Consider the following 17,090-nt stretch of genomic DNA (forward strand, 5'->3'; position numbering starts at 1 on the left):
GGAGGTTTATAATTGACTTGTGTTCCAATCTGTTTGGATCCCTTAAGGTGTACTAGAGGTGTGGGACTGACTGATGGTTTGGAAACCGATATTCCTTCCCTGCACCATTGGTGCCCCGGAAGTTGATTTGTCACATCATAATATGGTCTTTATTGAAAGTGAAGATATTTTGGAAACATTCACTAATGAGGAATCAAATGTCCTTGAGTTTGACTGTTACTGTTCCGGTACAGAATGAATCAGCTTTTGCTGAAAGGAACCATCAATGGATTCAATAGAACAAAGACATAATATGCCAATAGTAGGCTTTATGTACCACCATCAGAATCAATGGAATTAAGAAATAATAATTTTATTTAATTTATTTATTGTATAATAGTTCAAAATAAACTGAACTTTTACAATATTTACAATTACTAAAACTTAGCACAAATCACACATATTAACTCAAACATATCAATACATTTCCAAAACTTAAAAGAATATGTGTACAGCTTAAAATAATAAATCACATCACATTAAAATACGAAGGGAAGGAAGAAGCAAATCATAAGTCAATAGAAGCCTTTGATTCCATCCCATATGGGCACAGATTGTTCAGCCAGACTTCATTGATATTCATGTTTATCTTCATGCCAAGGATTCAGACTGCAGCAAATACTAAATGGCTGTAGATCACCAGATGGGAGTTGTTGCAGACAATCAACACTACCATAAAGGGATTCCGGGCTATCAGGGAAGAGCTGAGAGCTATTTAATTGATGACTCTTCAGAATAGATACGTCCTGTACATGATCACAGCTATGTATGGAGGTGTTTGTGCAAAAATTTGAGATTAATGTTGCACATTTATACCTTCTGGTGATGACGGGATTGGCACCTTGACAGAGGCCGTAGAGATGCTAACAAAGCTGCACGTCCAAATGGTGGTCGAAGTGGAAGACATTGCTGATGATAGCTGGTTTGGATCGCTCTTTTCTCGGTTTCCACAATAAATGTCAGATATGTTCAAATTCCTTTGAGCCCTGATTGTGACGATATTGCTTGGATTCTGTGTGATTAGTATAATAATCTCAAAATGCAAAAAGACTGCAAAGAAAGCCATAGGGATGAAAATCATCATTGATGTGGAGTCAGAACGGAAAATCAAGGAGCTGACAGAGGAAGAAATCAGATATTTTGTGAAGGCCAGCATCCATGCACCTGAGGGAACGAAATTCCTGTATCCAAAGAACCATATGAAGTATGTGGGAACATGGATCTATTGCAGTCCAAGTGGCCAGTGCATGCTCATGAACTGGAACAAGGATGAGCATGTGAAATCAGCTGGACGCTTGAAATGAGTAATAAAGATATGGGTCCCAAAGAAGCAATTCTTCAGAAAAGGATGTCTGGATGTGAAGGATGATGGGAGAGTGGTCGATGAATCGACCCAGAGGGGGGAATGTATCGAAGGAGCCAAGTACGCCCACCTCAAGCATCTCGCCCATATTGCCTATATGTTGGGAACCAGAGTATGAAACACGTGCAGTACCAGTGAAAATACCGATACCAAGGAGAATCCTGGAAGCAAGGTTCCCATTAAGAAACCCATACTTGAGGACAAGACAGCAAGATGCCCATTTTAATGAAATCCCAGAAGAAGCATGAAAAGAGTGCAATCGAGCAGATTGGTGACATCATGCAATATAATACTGACGCACCTAGAAAAGATGCAGAGACACGAAAGTGAAGATAGTCTATGAGGCATCAAGAAAGTATCAAAGATAAGTCACTTCTCGGGCTCGAGATGAAAAGGCCTATGCTATAGAAACGAAGATATCAAATCATTTTACACGTGTACAGATGCAAAGAAATGCAAGCAGACAAAGTATTCTTGAGGCTAGCTATGTAGTGAATAGATTGCGGCAAGCGCCAATGTATACATATATAGGAGCAAGTAAAGAATGATGTTTCTACTACATATTATAGCAGACCTGGACCAAAGAAGGAATGCCTTTTCCAGTGTGGTGCAGTTGAAAAACAATTGAATTACAGAAGTGAATCTCAGAAAGGCGAGGCTGGATCAGCCCGAAGAAGCCAAGGTCTTATCGGACAGGAATGAGCAGACATTAGTTACAATTGTGTAAAAGAATGAAACTCCTGTTCAGAAGACATGGACAAAAACAAGGAAGACATCAGAGGTTCATTAAATAGTAGTGTTTTAAATGCACCAGAGCTCAAATTTGTGGTCTTCAGTCACGTGGAGGGATAAAACTGGACAAACATGACAAACCACACCTACGCAGAGAGGCAGAGTGTGCCTCTACTCCCCTGAATCCTCCAGAGCAAAGAACATTTCCAAGGCCAAGTTCAAAGCCTAATTGACGTGCAGACCACTGAGGTGATGATAGATGCATATGCTAATTGGTGGAAAGCTTTGGTTATGACCAGCTCACCAGCACCTGGAAATCCAGCCTGCATGCTGCTAGCGTGAGTGGAAAAGTACTGATGGATGTAAGAGTGCCAACCAATTTTAGGGGGCTGCATAATTAAGGGCACTATAGTTAGTGTAGTCAATGGGACATTGTGCATTTAGTGACGTTCATAGTGACTTGTTTGTGGGACGGGCTAAGTAGTCCCACCTGATGTTGAAGAGCCTATCATGTCTTAAACTAGTATGGAACGTATACCTAGATGTTCCCCTTAAGCCTATCTATCACATTTGCCACTAGGTTTTTGTAGTTTGCCACGTAGGATGCCGTTATCAAATACGTAGGTTAAAGTCATCAATGATGAGTTTTTGTTATAAAAATAATGTTTTTTATGAACAGCATTGAGAGACCATGCTGTGAGACGTCCGTTGATGTCTGTTGCACTCCCTGTTTTAGATAGTTGATATTAAAACAGTCGACTTTGCCAACTTCCTGAATCGTTTTGATTATTGATGTTTGAGTATCTTCTGCATCCCCATTCATCTCAAAGTATTGCTACCTCATCTTAAAGGCCTAGGTTGGCTGTCCCGGTTCACTTCTTGTTAACAGTAGAAAAAAAACAGTATCTCATGAGAAAACACTTGCACCTTGTCAATGTGTCCTTCTCACTACGGTTACAGATACATTGTTACCATGCTATACCTCAAACAGATACACACTGTGTTCTCCACTTTACAAACGGAGAAAACTGCGAAAGATCCAGGCACTTCTGTGCACTTCTCTGTGCACGTGCCTGTGCCTATTTGTGTAGTTTTGTTGGGTTGGTGGGTGGGGCTTCCCCTACGAAAAAGAAATACAAAGAAATATAGTTGAGTTTTCCCCGTACTATACCTAAGCATACGTTTCCATATCCCTTGCAGACCAAAGTACTTTAGAGAACTGCTAGCCGGCAAGTCGCACCTAAGATCAAAGATTAATCCAACACAGCGGTAACGCTCCAAATACAGGCAGCTCTCCAGGCCAAACAGGCACTTCTGGGCACTTCTCGGTGCGTGCGCCCGTACCTATTTGTGCAGTTGTGCTGGGCTGGTGGGCGGGGCTCCCCCTAAAATCAAATATTAATCCAAAGCAGTGATAATGCTCCAATGACAGGCAGCACTCCAGGCCAAACAGGCACTGCTGGGCACTTCTTGGTGTTCACGCCGTTGCCTATTTGTGCAGTTGTGTTGGGCTGGTGGGCTTGGCTTCCCCTAAGATCAAAGATTGATCCAACGCAGCGGTAACACTCCAATGACAGGCAGCACTCCTGACCAAACAGGCACCTCTGGGCACTTCCCTGTGCGATTCCTACAGACAGTTGGGTGGTTCCTTTAGATAGTTGGCAGTTTATGGGTGAACAGCAGGTGTTTCTTGCAAATAATTAGGGGGTTCCTTCACACACCAGGATGGGGCCTTATCAAATATGGTAGGTTTTGAAGAATTAGTTTCCCAGAGACATCGGTGCGGCTCTGCACAAAACTGGGTATGCTCCACTTCGGTGTGTGGTTCCTTCACACAGTGAGGCAGCGTCTACAGGCACAGTGTGGAGTTCCTTCACACAGTGAGGCAGCGTGTACAGGCACAGTGTGGGTTTCCTGCAGACAGTGAGGTAGCTTCTACAGGCACAGTTTTGGGTTCCTGCAGACAGTGCAGAGGTGTTTTTTTCAGTGCTTAACTTGCAAAAAAAGAAGTGCCAGGGCCCAAATATTTTCGAACATGATTGTTACACATCGGGGGGGGGGGGGGGGCAGCTCCTAGTCCACTGTTGCCACCACCCATGTGAGGATATTTGGGGTTAAAACTGTACCTCTCAAGGGCTCATCTGGGTTGATGGATACACTACCCAAGGCATATGTGCGTTTTGCAGGTATCAATCAACCTAACACAAAAAAATGAAACTGTATTTGCTTCCTGTGTTAGCGCCTAACAAGTGAACAATAAATAAATAAACTCAACATGCTACTTGTGTCTTGTAGGAAGGGAAATATCTAAGTGCTTTTTAAAGCATATCATTGTTAACACGTGGCTCTGGTTCTATTAGTGGCACATCTTGACCACAGAACAAGAGCAAATGTGCTTTCCTCCCATAGAAAATTGACGAGCAAATTCAGGAAGAATGAAACCTGAACTAATGAACTTCCCTGAAGCTAGAGCCTTCTGTACAGGCTGGCACTCAAGACAGACCCTGCTCTTGGGCATTGGGCACCCTGTCCTTTGCCCTGTGCTGGTGCTGCTGGTTGGTCACTGTCCCGTTCACTAGCACAGAGGATTGACTGCCAGCTTCCAACTCAATGTTCCCCCTGAAAGGGATAACTGGCATTGCCCTGCCCACCTGCCTCATCAGGCTCAGGAAGGGCAGTGAGCTGGCCCAGGATGCAGATGCCCAAACCATTGCACACTGCTGTTGCTTGATGTTTGACTAGGATGATTGACAGCTGAAACAATAAAGTTGCCAGCACACCACATGGCCGGGGACAATACTTGCCAGGGCACAAAAATAAGTGCTAGGGCCTCCCACAAATGAAGTACTGTTTTTTTATGCTGGGGAGACAGGGTCTGCAACCTTTGGCTCCCAGATGTGTTTGGACTACCATTCCCATCCGGCCTGTACAGCATAGTCAATGTCAGGAGATCATGGGAGTTGTAGTCCGAAACATCTGGAGAGCCACAGGTTGCAGACCCTAGCGTGTTACTGTAGGCAGTGGCGACCACCCCCTGAATCCACCAACGTATTTCTGTGGACGTTGAAATGGTTCCTTTGCACAGGTTCCTGCAGAGAATGGTGTGGGCCTCCTGCAAGGAGTTGGGTGGCTCCTCTTTACAGTGGCTGAGGTTTTGTTTTGGTTTTTTGTTTTAGTTTGCTTATATAGCGTGCTGAACCCTGGGGTAACTAGGCGCTTGACTTAGAGAACATGTTACATACATGGTATACATACAGAAGTAAGCTAGAGTACAAGAAATATACAAGATATAGTGCATTACAGTGTGCTTAAAGGGGGTTACCATAAATTATAGGAAATATATGAGGAATACTGGAATTTACAAGTAGCATGCAGCTAAAGGCACTGTGGAGGGCAATGTACCTTATACATTATACACAAATATACAGGCAGTGAGTAATTGCGGGGGTGTTCCTTGGGTAGAGGTGGTCAAGGAGAGGAGCCAGGATTTTACCTTGAATCGCAATGCTAAGAAGGAGTGTTCCATCTCAAAGTGGTTCCTGCGTAGGGTGGAGGGACTCCTTTATATGGCGAGAGGTTTCTTGCATGCTGTGGCCGAGTCCTGCAAACAGTGGGGTAGTAACACAATGCAACTGTTCAGTTCACGCAAAAACGCCGAGTTGTTCCTGCAGGCAATGAGGCGATTCCGGAACACAATGAGGTGGCCCATTCTCAGAGTCGGGTGGTTCGGGGTTCCTGCACACAGCGAGTGATTCCTGCACAGGCAGTAGGGCGGTTCCTGCAGAGAGTTGAGCGGTTATGCTTTACACCGCGGTTGGTTCGTTCATTGGTTCTTAGAAACGGCAGGGTGGTACGCAGACAATGTGGTGGTTTTGCATAAAATGGGGCATTTTCATATGCAATAAGTGGTTCCTGCACACTGCAGGCCGGTTCCTAAAAGTCCTATGTGTTGTTCCTGCAGAGAAGTGGTTCCTGACAGACAGTGGGGACCAATCCACTTACACAGGGCAGTGTTTGCAGTCGACAATTGGGCGATTCCTACAAATAGTTGGGTGGTCTCTTCGCAAAGGGGTTCCTGCACACCGTGCAGTAACTCCTGTGCATGGTAGGTGGTTTTGTGCATACAATGGGCCTGTACTGTCGTGTCGCAGTTCACCGTGGGGTGGTTTTTGCTGGCAGTGGGGTGGTTCATGTACATGGTGGTGAGTGCCTGTGCACTTGGCATAACTCCTGCGTGGCATGGGGTGGCTCCTGCACACGATGGGTGGTTCATGCAGACAGTTTGGTGGTTCATGTACAGCCAGGTGGTTCCTGCAAACAGAAGAGTGAGGTCCCTGATGAATAAGGGTAGGATCCTGCAGAATGGGGGTGGGTCCTGCCGAAAGTCAGGAAATCCTGCATAGACATGCAGTTACTGTAAAACAGTGGGTGGGTATTTTACACAATGGGGTGGAGTCTGTAAACAAAGGGTGTGGCGTCTCCTCAAAATATGGTGGGACTGTTCCTGTGCAGTGTGTGGTAACTCCTGCATACTGAAAGTGCGTCCTGTAGACATTGAAATGGTCCCTGCAGACAGATGGGCGGCTCTGGGTCCTGCAGGCACGGCGTGGTGCTTAATGCACACAGACCCATGGTTCCTGCGGACAGGCTCCTGCCCCTGTAGCTAGCAGACCACCGGTGCTTCCTGCACGCAGTGGTTGTGGTTCTAAGTGGCAGGGGTTTGCGATTGACAGGAGAGTGTTTCCTGTGGAGGGTGGTTCCAGCAGACACTGGGTGGCATCTGCCTGCTGTGGGTGGCTCCAGCTCACAGTAGGGAAGACCTGCTGGCACGTTGTGTTTTTTTTTTTTTTTTTTTTTTTTTTTTTAAGCAACGCCATTTCGGTTGTCAGCTGGTTGGAACCTGCCCACTGTGGGTGGGTCCTGCAGGCAGGTGGGTGGTTCTCGCAGACAGTCGCTGGCGGCTGTGTAGAATGAGTTGCTCCTACATACCATGAGTTGCTCGGGCCGAATGAGGTGGCTCGGTGTTTTGGTTCCTGCACACAGTCATGTGGTTCCTGAAGACTAGTTATTCCTACTGACATTCAGGCCGGGTGATCACTGCAGACAGTGGACACTTCCTGCTAACATTGGGCGGTGCTTACAAACAGTTTGGTCATTCCTGCGGAGAACGGGTGGTTCCTGCAGGAGACTGGTTCATACATGCAGTGACTCTAGGCTTCCGGACAGCCGGGTCACTCCTGCTCTCTCAGGCTTTAACCTGCACGGTTGAGGTTCCTGCACACATCCGTCAGGACCCTGTGCATTGTGTGATGCTTAGTGCGGAGAGTGGCTGTTGCTGCAGACAGTGGGTGGGATGTTCCTCACACAAAGGTTGCTCTATGCACTAACTGGGTGGTTGTAGCAGGCAGATGGTAGTGCTGCATACATTATGCTGTACCTGTGCATTGGAGGGCTGTTGCCTCCCATGGATCGGGGTGGATCCTGCAGACAACAGGCTGGTTCCTGCATGCAGTGGGGTGGTTCTGGCAGAGAGTAGAGTTGCTCCTGCTGTTAGTTGGAGCCTTCATGCAGAATGCTGGGTTCCAGAGACAGTGGAGTTGTCCGTGGAGGCAAAGTGCTTCCTTCAAACGAGGAGGGAGGGGTTCCTGCAGGCCTGGGTGGGTTCCTGCATAGGTGGGTGTGGTCCTTGCAGAGTCCGCTTCCATTGGTTTCTCTTCCAGTCCACGCCCACCACGGACCCCCCTCGCAGGTTCTGCCTCCTAAGGCCCCGCCCCCTTTGCTTGCCTCGGTTTTTCCCGCTTTAGAAATAGGAAAATGTTCTAATAAGCATCAAAAGGCCAGGATCGGGGAAGTTTGTGCACATGCGCAGAGCGATCCAAGCGGGACCGGGACAGCGAGCAGGTGGGTGAAGGGGGCAGGAGGGGGTGGGAGGGAAAAGGAACGAGAGGTTCCGGGAGATCGGGGCAGTGAGAACCTGCAGAAGGTGGGTGAGACGATCGAGGAAGGGGGGGGGGGCATGTGATTACGGGGGTATCAGGACTGGGACCGCAGCGGGTGGGTGGTCCAAAGGTGTGGGCGGGGCAGAAGGGGCGGGAGTAGAGAGGGATCCCAGGGAACAGGTGAGTTAGTGGTCCGGTGGTTTGCAAGGAACCTCGGGGGTGGGAGGGAGCACAACACATATTGGGACAGAGGCAGGGGACAAGTGGGGAGAGAAGAACCCCGGAACCCCCAAAGGGGCACCTGCAGCATCGCACACCTTCCCGTTTTCCAAGGGTGAAACACGTGCCCTCTGCCCCGCCCGTGACCCCTGCCACTTCCGTGCCCCTGTTTCTCCTCCCACATCGAGGTGCCAGCCGCGCCCTGCTGTGCCCAATTCAGGCCCCTGCGCACTTTTATGCCTGTTGCCCCTGATGAGCCCCTGCTCCCTCGCCCTGCTGTGCCAATGCTGCACTGCTATGTCGGCGCCCTGGCGTGCCCCTCTCAGCAGCCCTGTGCTCCTGTATACATATGTGGTCCTTAGGGTTTTCTGCCCACCACCCCCCCCCCCACACTATATCACCCGGGCTTGGTGGGGAGAAGCAGTGTGCTCGAGTGCCATGGGCTGACCTCAGAGTGTTCCCGGATAGCCCTGGCTGGAGAATGCTTCCGGCTACTGGGGGTGGGGGGGGCAGGGGGTGCACTGTACAGAGGGGGTGGTGAGTGCAGTGGCGGCAGGTGCCGAGAGAGGCGTGGGGTGGGGGCGTGCAGGAGACCACTGTTTGCCTCTGCCAGTTCTAGGAGTGTGTTTTGAAAAGTTTCTGTATGTGTAAGATGTTTTGAGTTGTATCACCCTTTGAAGGCAGGATGGGGCGGGGGGTTCTCTGCTGTGCCCAAGTGCCTCAGACTCGGGAGGCGACCCCAGCAGCACCCCCATGCCCCTCCGCCTGTTCATCTCCCTCGGGACTCCTCTATATGGTAGCCTGGTTCTTGTTGCACACTGTGTCCGGCAGCGCTGAACACGATCCCAATAGCTCGCCTGTTCTGGGGCTGCTGGTTTGAGGTGACTGTGCTGCGCCCCTGGCAGCTCTCTGGGGGTAGGAGGGGATGCGGATAGAGATGAGGGGCGGGGTGGTGTATCAGGGCTCGCCTGGGGCAGCTTTACTGGAGTGTTGCTAGGAGGCAGAGATCTTGGGGGTAACTCCAGGTCTGGGTGCGGGCTTCTTTTGGGATTCATCTCTAGAGGGTGGTAGGATAGTCTGGCTTGTGCGAGGTGGCTTGCGGGTATTGTTGGGGCGGCCCTTGGGGTCGGTGGGGGGGGCAGCGGGGGGGGGGGAGAGCCAGGCTGGTCCAGGCCCGGCGATATAGACTAATAGAGATGGTGGGTGCATGACCTTGTGTCCATGGGTGGTCTCTGCTGGGGACGCTGCGTTGTGGGGAATGGACGGGACTGTGCCATGGCTGGTACATACACGAGTCGCCGCTTGGGGCAGGCCACTGGGGGACTTCTGCCAGTCTGTGCTGGCAAGGTTGCTCCTGAAGGGGCGTGCTGGGGCCGCATTGGATAGCGCCAGACTATTCGCTGCCAAGGCTTGCGCCCCGGGCTGGTCTGCAGGGGTTTGCGGGTGCTGACCAGGATGGTCTGTAGTGTCATTGTGGTGAGGTCGGGCCTCAGGATGGGTTGCTGACGGCCTGGGGGGGTGTCATGCCCCATCTATTGCGGGTCGCTGTTGTCATCGCTGGATTCTGGGGCTAAAGTGGGGGGCAGGCCTTGACTGGTAATGTGTGTGGGGGTGGCCATGGGGTATTGCTGAGAAGTTATGGGCCGATTTCATTGGCTGCCTCTGAAGCTGGCATTTCTCCCAACCCAGGGTCACGCATTGGGATTTTATAAATGTTGTGGCAACTGGGATTAGGGCCTCTTCTTCTGCTCCTGGTTAATTTATTAGACTAGTTCTTTATTCTGTTGATGATAATCTGTTGCTGGTTTCTATGGAGATGTTAAACTGATCCCGTAGACATCAAACGCCATATGCGCCAAAGTATTTAAAGAGACAGCGGCTGGCTGTTCATTGCCCAGGCCTCTGGCTGACTGGCCCGGGTCTGCCCAGCGCCTGGGAGTCCGTGGTTTAGAGGCGGTAAAATGGAGCACAGTTCGGGGGCACTTCTGATGATGGACTCTGTGCCAGAGCCCACAGCATTCGTGTAGGGTCGCCTAGCAGCCCCCTTACAGGGTCTGGACCAGGGCATTGTCCCGGGTGGGCTCATTTTCCCATCCTTCAGCGACTGCTCTGTGGCCCAGCAGGGCCTCCTCTCAGAGGGTGTGTACCAGGCCATATAATCCCCACTTCCATCCTCAGACCTTCATTGTGAGCAGAGAACAGCACTTTCAAGATGGGGAAATGTTTCAAGGTCAAAGGTCACTGTTAAACTGAGGAAGATCTGTAACATGAATTAGGCCGGTTTGGTGGTCTGGTTGTATTGTATTCTAGTAGTCATTTATATAGCGCCTTTTCCCATTTGCAGGGCCTCAAAGCGCTTTGTGGTAGGGACGTCCTCATGGCAAATTAGGCAACTGAAATAAAAGTCTTTTGCAGGTGTGTTGTGGGACATTTCTAATACAGGAAGTGATAGGTCATGTTGTGGGTGGCTGTGCTGCATGTGTGTGTCCTTCATTTCTGTGCTTGACGATTTACACCCCTAAAATACAGAGCAATTTCGAGGCGCCCTCTCATTCGAGCGAGTTTCGGTTCCATACCTGGGTGGTGTGTTCTTTCTTAGTCCACGTGTGCTGCCTTTCCTGAGCTTTGTGAATCTGCCTGCACTTCTGGATGTTTCGATACTCAGGAACAATTCCAGTGTGTGCACACAGGTCAGAATTTAGGTGAAAATGTAGGGGTGCTCTTGTCTGGTGCATTGTACCCTGCTCGGGCGTTGCGCCTGCTCCGTGGGGGCCGGCTGTATAGCACCTCTAACGCGCTACAGCATGCGGGTAACACCACCACGGAGACATTTAAGACCCTGCCATTAAAGTGTACCTTACACTCTATTTCCCTTCTGTGTTCGTTGGTAATTGCACGCCCTTCCGCACTGCACACCTGCCCTCGCGCGCCAGCACCCCTCACCCCCCACCGATGTCATTTCAGATGTCTTTTTTTGCAGCCGTATCGGCAAAGTTAAATATTGCCCCGGCGCGCTGCCCCTGTGCTGTGCTGCCTGCGGCTCAGCGCCCTCCCTGCCTTGGCACTGCAGCGCCTCGCACCCCGTCGGCGGCAGTTCATTAGGGCACGAACTAGTTAATGCCTTTATTTTCCTATTTCTCTCAGCGTGCCTTTTGTTTGTTTGTTTGCTTTGGATGGCAAACAGAATTGACTGTGACAAGTAAAAGCGCACTGTGGCTTTAAACTCAGGAGTTTGCATATTCTCCTTGGATCTTTCCCCTTTGCTAATTATTGTGTTGTTTTCAGAGCAAATATGTCATATCCATGGCGACCAGGCAGGTTTATTGTCTTTCTGAAGCAATAGCTCACATTAGTAATTAATGACTCCTTTTTTTTTCCTCTGGCTTAGGTTAAACAGATCATTCAAGGAAAGTCATATCTCTCGCTCTTTTTTTTTTAGCCCGGTGACATAAGAACATGAGTTAGAACAAGAAAATACTTTAAGCGGGGAGTCAACAGCTTATTTTCCTCCATTTCTTTTAAAAGCTGTAGTGTCGGCTTACAGACAGACGAGCCTGCCACTCGCCCGCCTGGCAGCGCGGCGATCTGTGTCCCTGGAGCGGGTCTGGGAGGGAGGCGAAGGCGGCGTCCTTGGGCAGTCTCCCCAAAGCACGGTGTCAAAAAAGGGGGGGGGGGGGGCGGTGAGAATAGCGTAAAACGCACTCCAATCACCCCCAAGTCAGGTGCAGGAAGTGCAGCGCCCGGGACGCGGATCCTTGCAGCGCCCTGGAACCTCTTTCACAACAGCCTCCACACATTGGTATTTACCCGCAAAACGGGGGCTGGAAAAAGGGGAGTCTGCGGAAAGGGTCCCCACAACACACGCCAGACACCCCCGTGGCGGGCGCAGGAGCAGCAGCGCCCGCGGGAAATGTCCAGAAAGCACACCTAAACACAGCTGCAGTAAAACAGGCATCCCTGAAGCACTCTTCACCGCCAAAGTAGGTGCAGAAAAAGGGGGGACACACACGCAAAATAGGCTCGCACTCAACTCCACCACCCCCTCAATAAAGCAGAGTCTGGTAAAATGATCACCCAACCGTACTTTCCCCACAAAATAAGCCACGGTGGGGCATGGTGGCGTCTAGGAGACATAACCCCTGCCCCCCCCCCAAGAAACACTGTACCCCCAAAACAGATGCAGGACAACAGTACACCGGGCAATTAATCCCATACAATACTTTAGCTCACACCCACCAGGCTCCTCCCAGCACCACACTACCAATGCACAGGCCAAGCAAGACCCAAGAAAAAACACAAAAGTAGGGGTTCAACCCCGGAACATCCGCAGCAAAAAAAACGTACATGGAGGAAACAACACCAAACTAGACGCTACTCCCAAAACAGGTGCAGGTAAATTAGTAAGAACAGGAAATAGAAGCAGACAACACCCCAGTCACACCACCCGCCCCCACGCCCCATACCCCAAAAAAGACAAAGCAATACAGATTACTCAATCACTCAACCTCAATACAACAACCAAGTTAACCAGTATTTGGGGGACACATACTCAGAACCAGACGTTTGGCAATCCAAAAGAACCCCGGGAAAGAAGCAACTGAGGGGAATAGTCCCACAGCACCCGTCGATCACCCCGAAAACAGGGGTCAGGGAAACACTGCCAGAGGGAAATAACTTCAAACCACCCCTCGGTCACCCCCAAATCAGGGGCAGGGAAAACAGCGTCTGTAGGAAAATAGCCTCAAACCACCCCTCCATCACCCCGAAAACACTGGTAGGGAAACAGCATCTGAGGGAAATAACCTCAGACCACCCCTCTATCACACAGGGGTAGGATCACCCCTCGATCACCACCGAAACAGGGGTAGGAACACCCCTCGATCACCACCAAAACAGGGGCAAGAACACCCCTCGATCACCACCAAAACAGGGGTAGGGAAAACAGCGTCTGGGGGGAAAATAGCCTCAAACCACCCTTCCATCACCCTGAAAACACTGGTGGGGAAAACAGCGTATATGGGGAAATAGCCTCAAACCACCCCTCCATCACCCCGAAAATACCGGTAGGGAAACAGCATCTGAGGAAAATAACCTCAGACCACCCCTCTATCACCTCCAACACAGGGGTAGGATCACCCCTCGATCACCACCGAAACAGGGCTAGGAACAACCCTCGATCACCACCAAAACAGGGGTAGGAACACCCCTCGATCACCGCCAAAACAGGTGTAGGGAAAACAGCGTCTGGGGGAAATAGCCTCAAACCACCCTTCCATCACCCCGAAAACACCGGTAGGGAAAACAGGGTATATGGGGAAATAGCCTCAAACCACCCCTCCATCACCCCGAAAACACTGGTAGGGAAACAGCATCTGAGGAAAATAACCTCAGACCAACCCTCTATAACCTCCAACACAGGGGTAGGATCACCCCTCGATCACCCCCAAAACAGGGGTAGGATCGCCCCTCGATCACAAGCAAAACAGGGGTAGGGAAAACAGCGTCTGAGGGAAATAACTTCAAACCACCCCTTGGTCACCCCCAAATCAGCGGTAGGGAAAACAGCGTCTGGGGGAAACAGCCACAAACTACCCCTCGATCACCCCAAAACAGGGGTTGGGGAAACACTGGGGGAAATCACGTCAAATCACCCCTCGATCACCCACAAATCAGGGGTACAGAAAACAGGGTCTGAGGGCAATAACCTCAAACCAGCCCTCGATCACCCCAAAACAGGGGTAGGGAAAGAAGCGCAAGTCAAATTGTACCCACAAAACCGGCCCAAGTAAACTGCACCTTGCAGAAATAACACCGACCTATCCACCCCTCCCGCCCCCATGCCCCCTGCCGGCAAAAGGACGCAATATAAGAAACTGTTGGACAAAATGCCAACCATAAATAACCCAAACTACCCCCAATCACCCCCAAGAGAGGCGCAGGGAATCCAGTAACGGGGATTTATTCCCAGCCCAGACCCCTTAACAAAGACGCACAGCGTAAGAGATGTACCCAGGAAAGGGGCAAGACAGGGAGAACCCGGGAACGTGTTCCCAACCCACACTGCACCCCAAACCATCTCCACCCCAAATTGACACATAGTAACCCCTTCGGCGGCCACAGGCCAGATTGCAAGAATCTGTTGGGGCGCCATTAATTTGTGTAGCAAATAGAACGTGTGTGTTTCCCCCTCACAAACACACCCTTGCACAGTGGGATGGTTGTGGTGAATTGTGGGGTGCCTGGTCCAGCCCCACACCCCCTCTCAAAGAGCTCTCCATCTCTCTCTGTCCCCAGGCAGCTCTCTCTAAAGTCTACTTCCTAGTCAGACATGATCGCTTATTCCCAAACTTGGAGATGTACCGAGATGAGCCCTGCGTTGGGGAATGGCACTTTTTTATTAGGTATGATATATTTATTTTGGGCGGAAATAGTGCCTTTCTCGGCTAGATAAAATCTCCCAGCAGAGAGCTTTGTTTTGGTTGCTCGAAGGAACACTGCGAGGTTGGAGGCGTCATGTCCCTTCGCGGTCGCGGGGAGATGGGGTGCTCTGCGCCCGGGAGCCTCGCTCCCCTTCCTCCGACACTGGCACGTGTTCTGGGACCTATTCTGGAACCTATTCTGGGGAGGGGGCGCGTGCGCAATTAAGGGGGGGGTGCGAGCCTAGAAGTGGGCCGCTGTCAGGCGACGGGGCGTGCGTGGAAACAGGGATGTGTACAGAAATGTGACTATGTCGGAGTTGCGGAGGGGGGCGTGGGGGGTTGAGCGAGGTTGGGGGCTGTGGGTAGAATTGGAGGGTGGTGGGCAAGTGCAGAAATTGGGCAGACTCCACCGAGGGGGACATTTGAAGCTAAGTATAAATTAAGAGCCATGTGCGGAAGTGGGGGGGCGGTTGTAAAAGTAGGGGTTTGTGGGGTACAGAAACCGGGCACAGACGTTAAGCAACCAGAGCTCTCTTCGCTTTAGGGTTCCGTTTCCAGTCCGTTGCTTTCAGCTGCGGCCGGACCGGCACGGCCGGTTGTTACAACCGACCCCGCAAACTCCCATTTTAGTTTCGAGAACACAGTTGAATAAGTGAGGCTATTAGAAATATGAAAGCGGCTTCTTGCGCGCAAAAGAGGCGCGCCCTCGGAACCGCGGCGGGCGGCTGGTAATTGAGCCCTTAGCCGGTGAGGTCTAAATTAGGCGAGCAGACGTGAGCCGAGCCAGGCAAAGGCCGGCGAGGGAGCCGTGCAGCGGCAGGAGCTGCACAGGGGCTGCCTGCTGCCATCCGATAGGCGGCCCCGGCCCGGCTCTACTTACACCCCTTTCCACATGGAAAGCGCGCAACGCTTCCCTCCCGTGCGCACGAGTCCGCGAAAGAGCAATGCGTTGTCCTATCTGCGAGCTGGCCTAGCCAACAACGCCTTGAATCTCTTTACGCGCAACTCCTAACCGCGTCCGTTTTTTTAAAAAAAAAGGCAAACTTTTATTACGCGAAATAACAAGGGTGCACAGGGTAATATGGTCGCGCGTTTGTCCGAGGTTCAACTATAGAGGCAGGTGCGTGAGTGTTTGTGAATTGAGTTATGCGCAAAATGCGTGCTTTTGTGTACACGCTGCACCGGTGTGACGGCGGGTGAGCACCAGGCCGCCGCGTGTGGCATTAGCAAGAACGCTATAAATTGTTAAAATTAATAAGCTGTTTAAGAGCTTGCCATTAACGAGGTTTTCTAGGCGCACCGAGGCCGCTGCGCGCTCTCGGCCAGAGTCCTGGCCGCGGATTTAAAGAGGAATAATAAAAACAAAGAATGGGTGGAATTAGAGAGAATAAATCCTCAAGCGTCCTTGATCCATATTGTCAGATTTTTTTTTTTTTTGGTTTGATATGTCCTGTGTGCCTTTGACGGAGCAAGCACGTAGAGGGAAGGAGCGACAGAGGGGGAGAGAGAGAGAGCGGGACGTGCCGGTCCTCTGGAGCTCATTATCATTCCTAATAAGTCTTAAGGAATAAAGCGGAGCGGTGTGAGTGTAAATGCTGGCTAATCCCAACTGCTCAAGGTGAGAGGAGTCTTGAGGACACACATGAGGAGAGAGAGAGGGTGGGGGTGGGGGGGGGGCGGAAGAGCAAAGGGGGAGGGGAGTAATGGCCCCCAGAAACCTCCACAGAGGGAGAGCATGTCACCTCACAGGAGTGCCCGCGAAACACCTTGGGAAAGTTTCTCTCCCGCCATTCCTCTCCCTGTGCGCGAAGCCAGGAGGCGCCTCGTCTGTGTCTGCCTCATCCCTTCTCTCCGCGGGCTCTTTGGGGAACCTTTGCATAGTACAGGGGCTGCCCGCTTTGCCACAGGCAGCCCCACGGGGACGTGTTTTGCTCGGATGCAGAGTTGCGGGATTTCTGCAGCAGGAAGAGGTCTGTGTCCGCACGTTAACCCATGGGCCAGAGCTGCTAACCGAGGCCTGTCCCCATGGCTGTGCGAAGCGGCAGCTCTCGAGTCAGAGGGGCTGTCCCGCAGCAGAGCGGCAGGCACGGGATGTCTGTCAGTGGGACGCCACGGCCTGGCCCTTCCACTGCTCTCCAGCGTGGCAGTCCTGGCATACAGCGGCCCCAGGAGCTCCGCAGTTTGCAGGAAGGCCGCGTGGAGTCACGATGACGCCGCCCCGGATTCACCCTGCCTGTACCAGTGACCCCAGGAACATGCACGCAGTGGGTACAGTGTGCCAGGCTTGCCCCCTTATCCCAGAGCCAGCCTGTGCAACACATTCATACCAACACATCGAGACCACACAGGCTCTGCAGTAAAAAGTGGCCCCGTGTGGTA

At 51.2% G+C, this 17,090-nt stretch overlaps 1 protein-coding gene across 3 annotated transcripts in view; it reads left to right on the forward strand.

Moving 5' to 3' along the window:
• Positions 1-7,918: 7,918 nt before the first annotated feature.
• Positions 7,919-17,090, forward strand: part of CASZ1 (castor zinc finger 1) — a 1,374,833-nt gene continuing 1,365,661 nt past the window's right edge. For 2 of the 3 annotated variants that reach the window (XM_069609955.1, XM_069609956.1), the window contains exon 1: positions 7,919-8,035. The gene's annotated coding sequence lies outside the window, so the exon portion shown is untranslated. The remainder of the gene's footprint in view (positions 8,036-17,090) is intronic. The other variant, XM_069609957.1, reaches the window with a different exon arrangement.

This window comes from Ambystoma mexicanum, chromosome 8, assembly GCF_040938575.1.
Source record: "Ambystoma mexicanum isolate Mex_15411 chromosome 8, UKY_AmexF1_1, whole genome shotgun sequence".
Classification (NCBI taxonomy): domain Eukaryota; kingdom Metazoa; phylum Chordata; class Amphibia; order Caudata; family Ambystomatidae; genus Ambystoma; species Ambystoma mexicanum.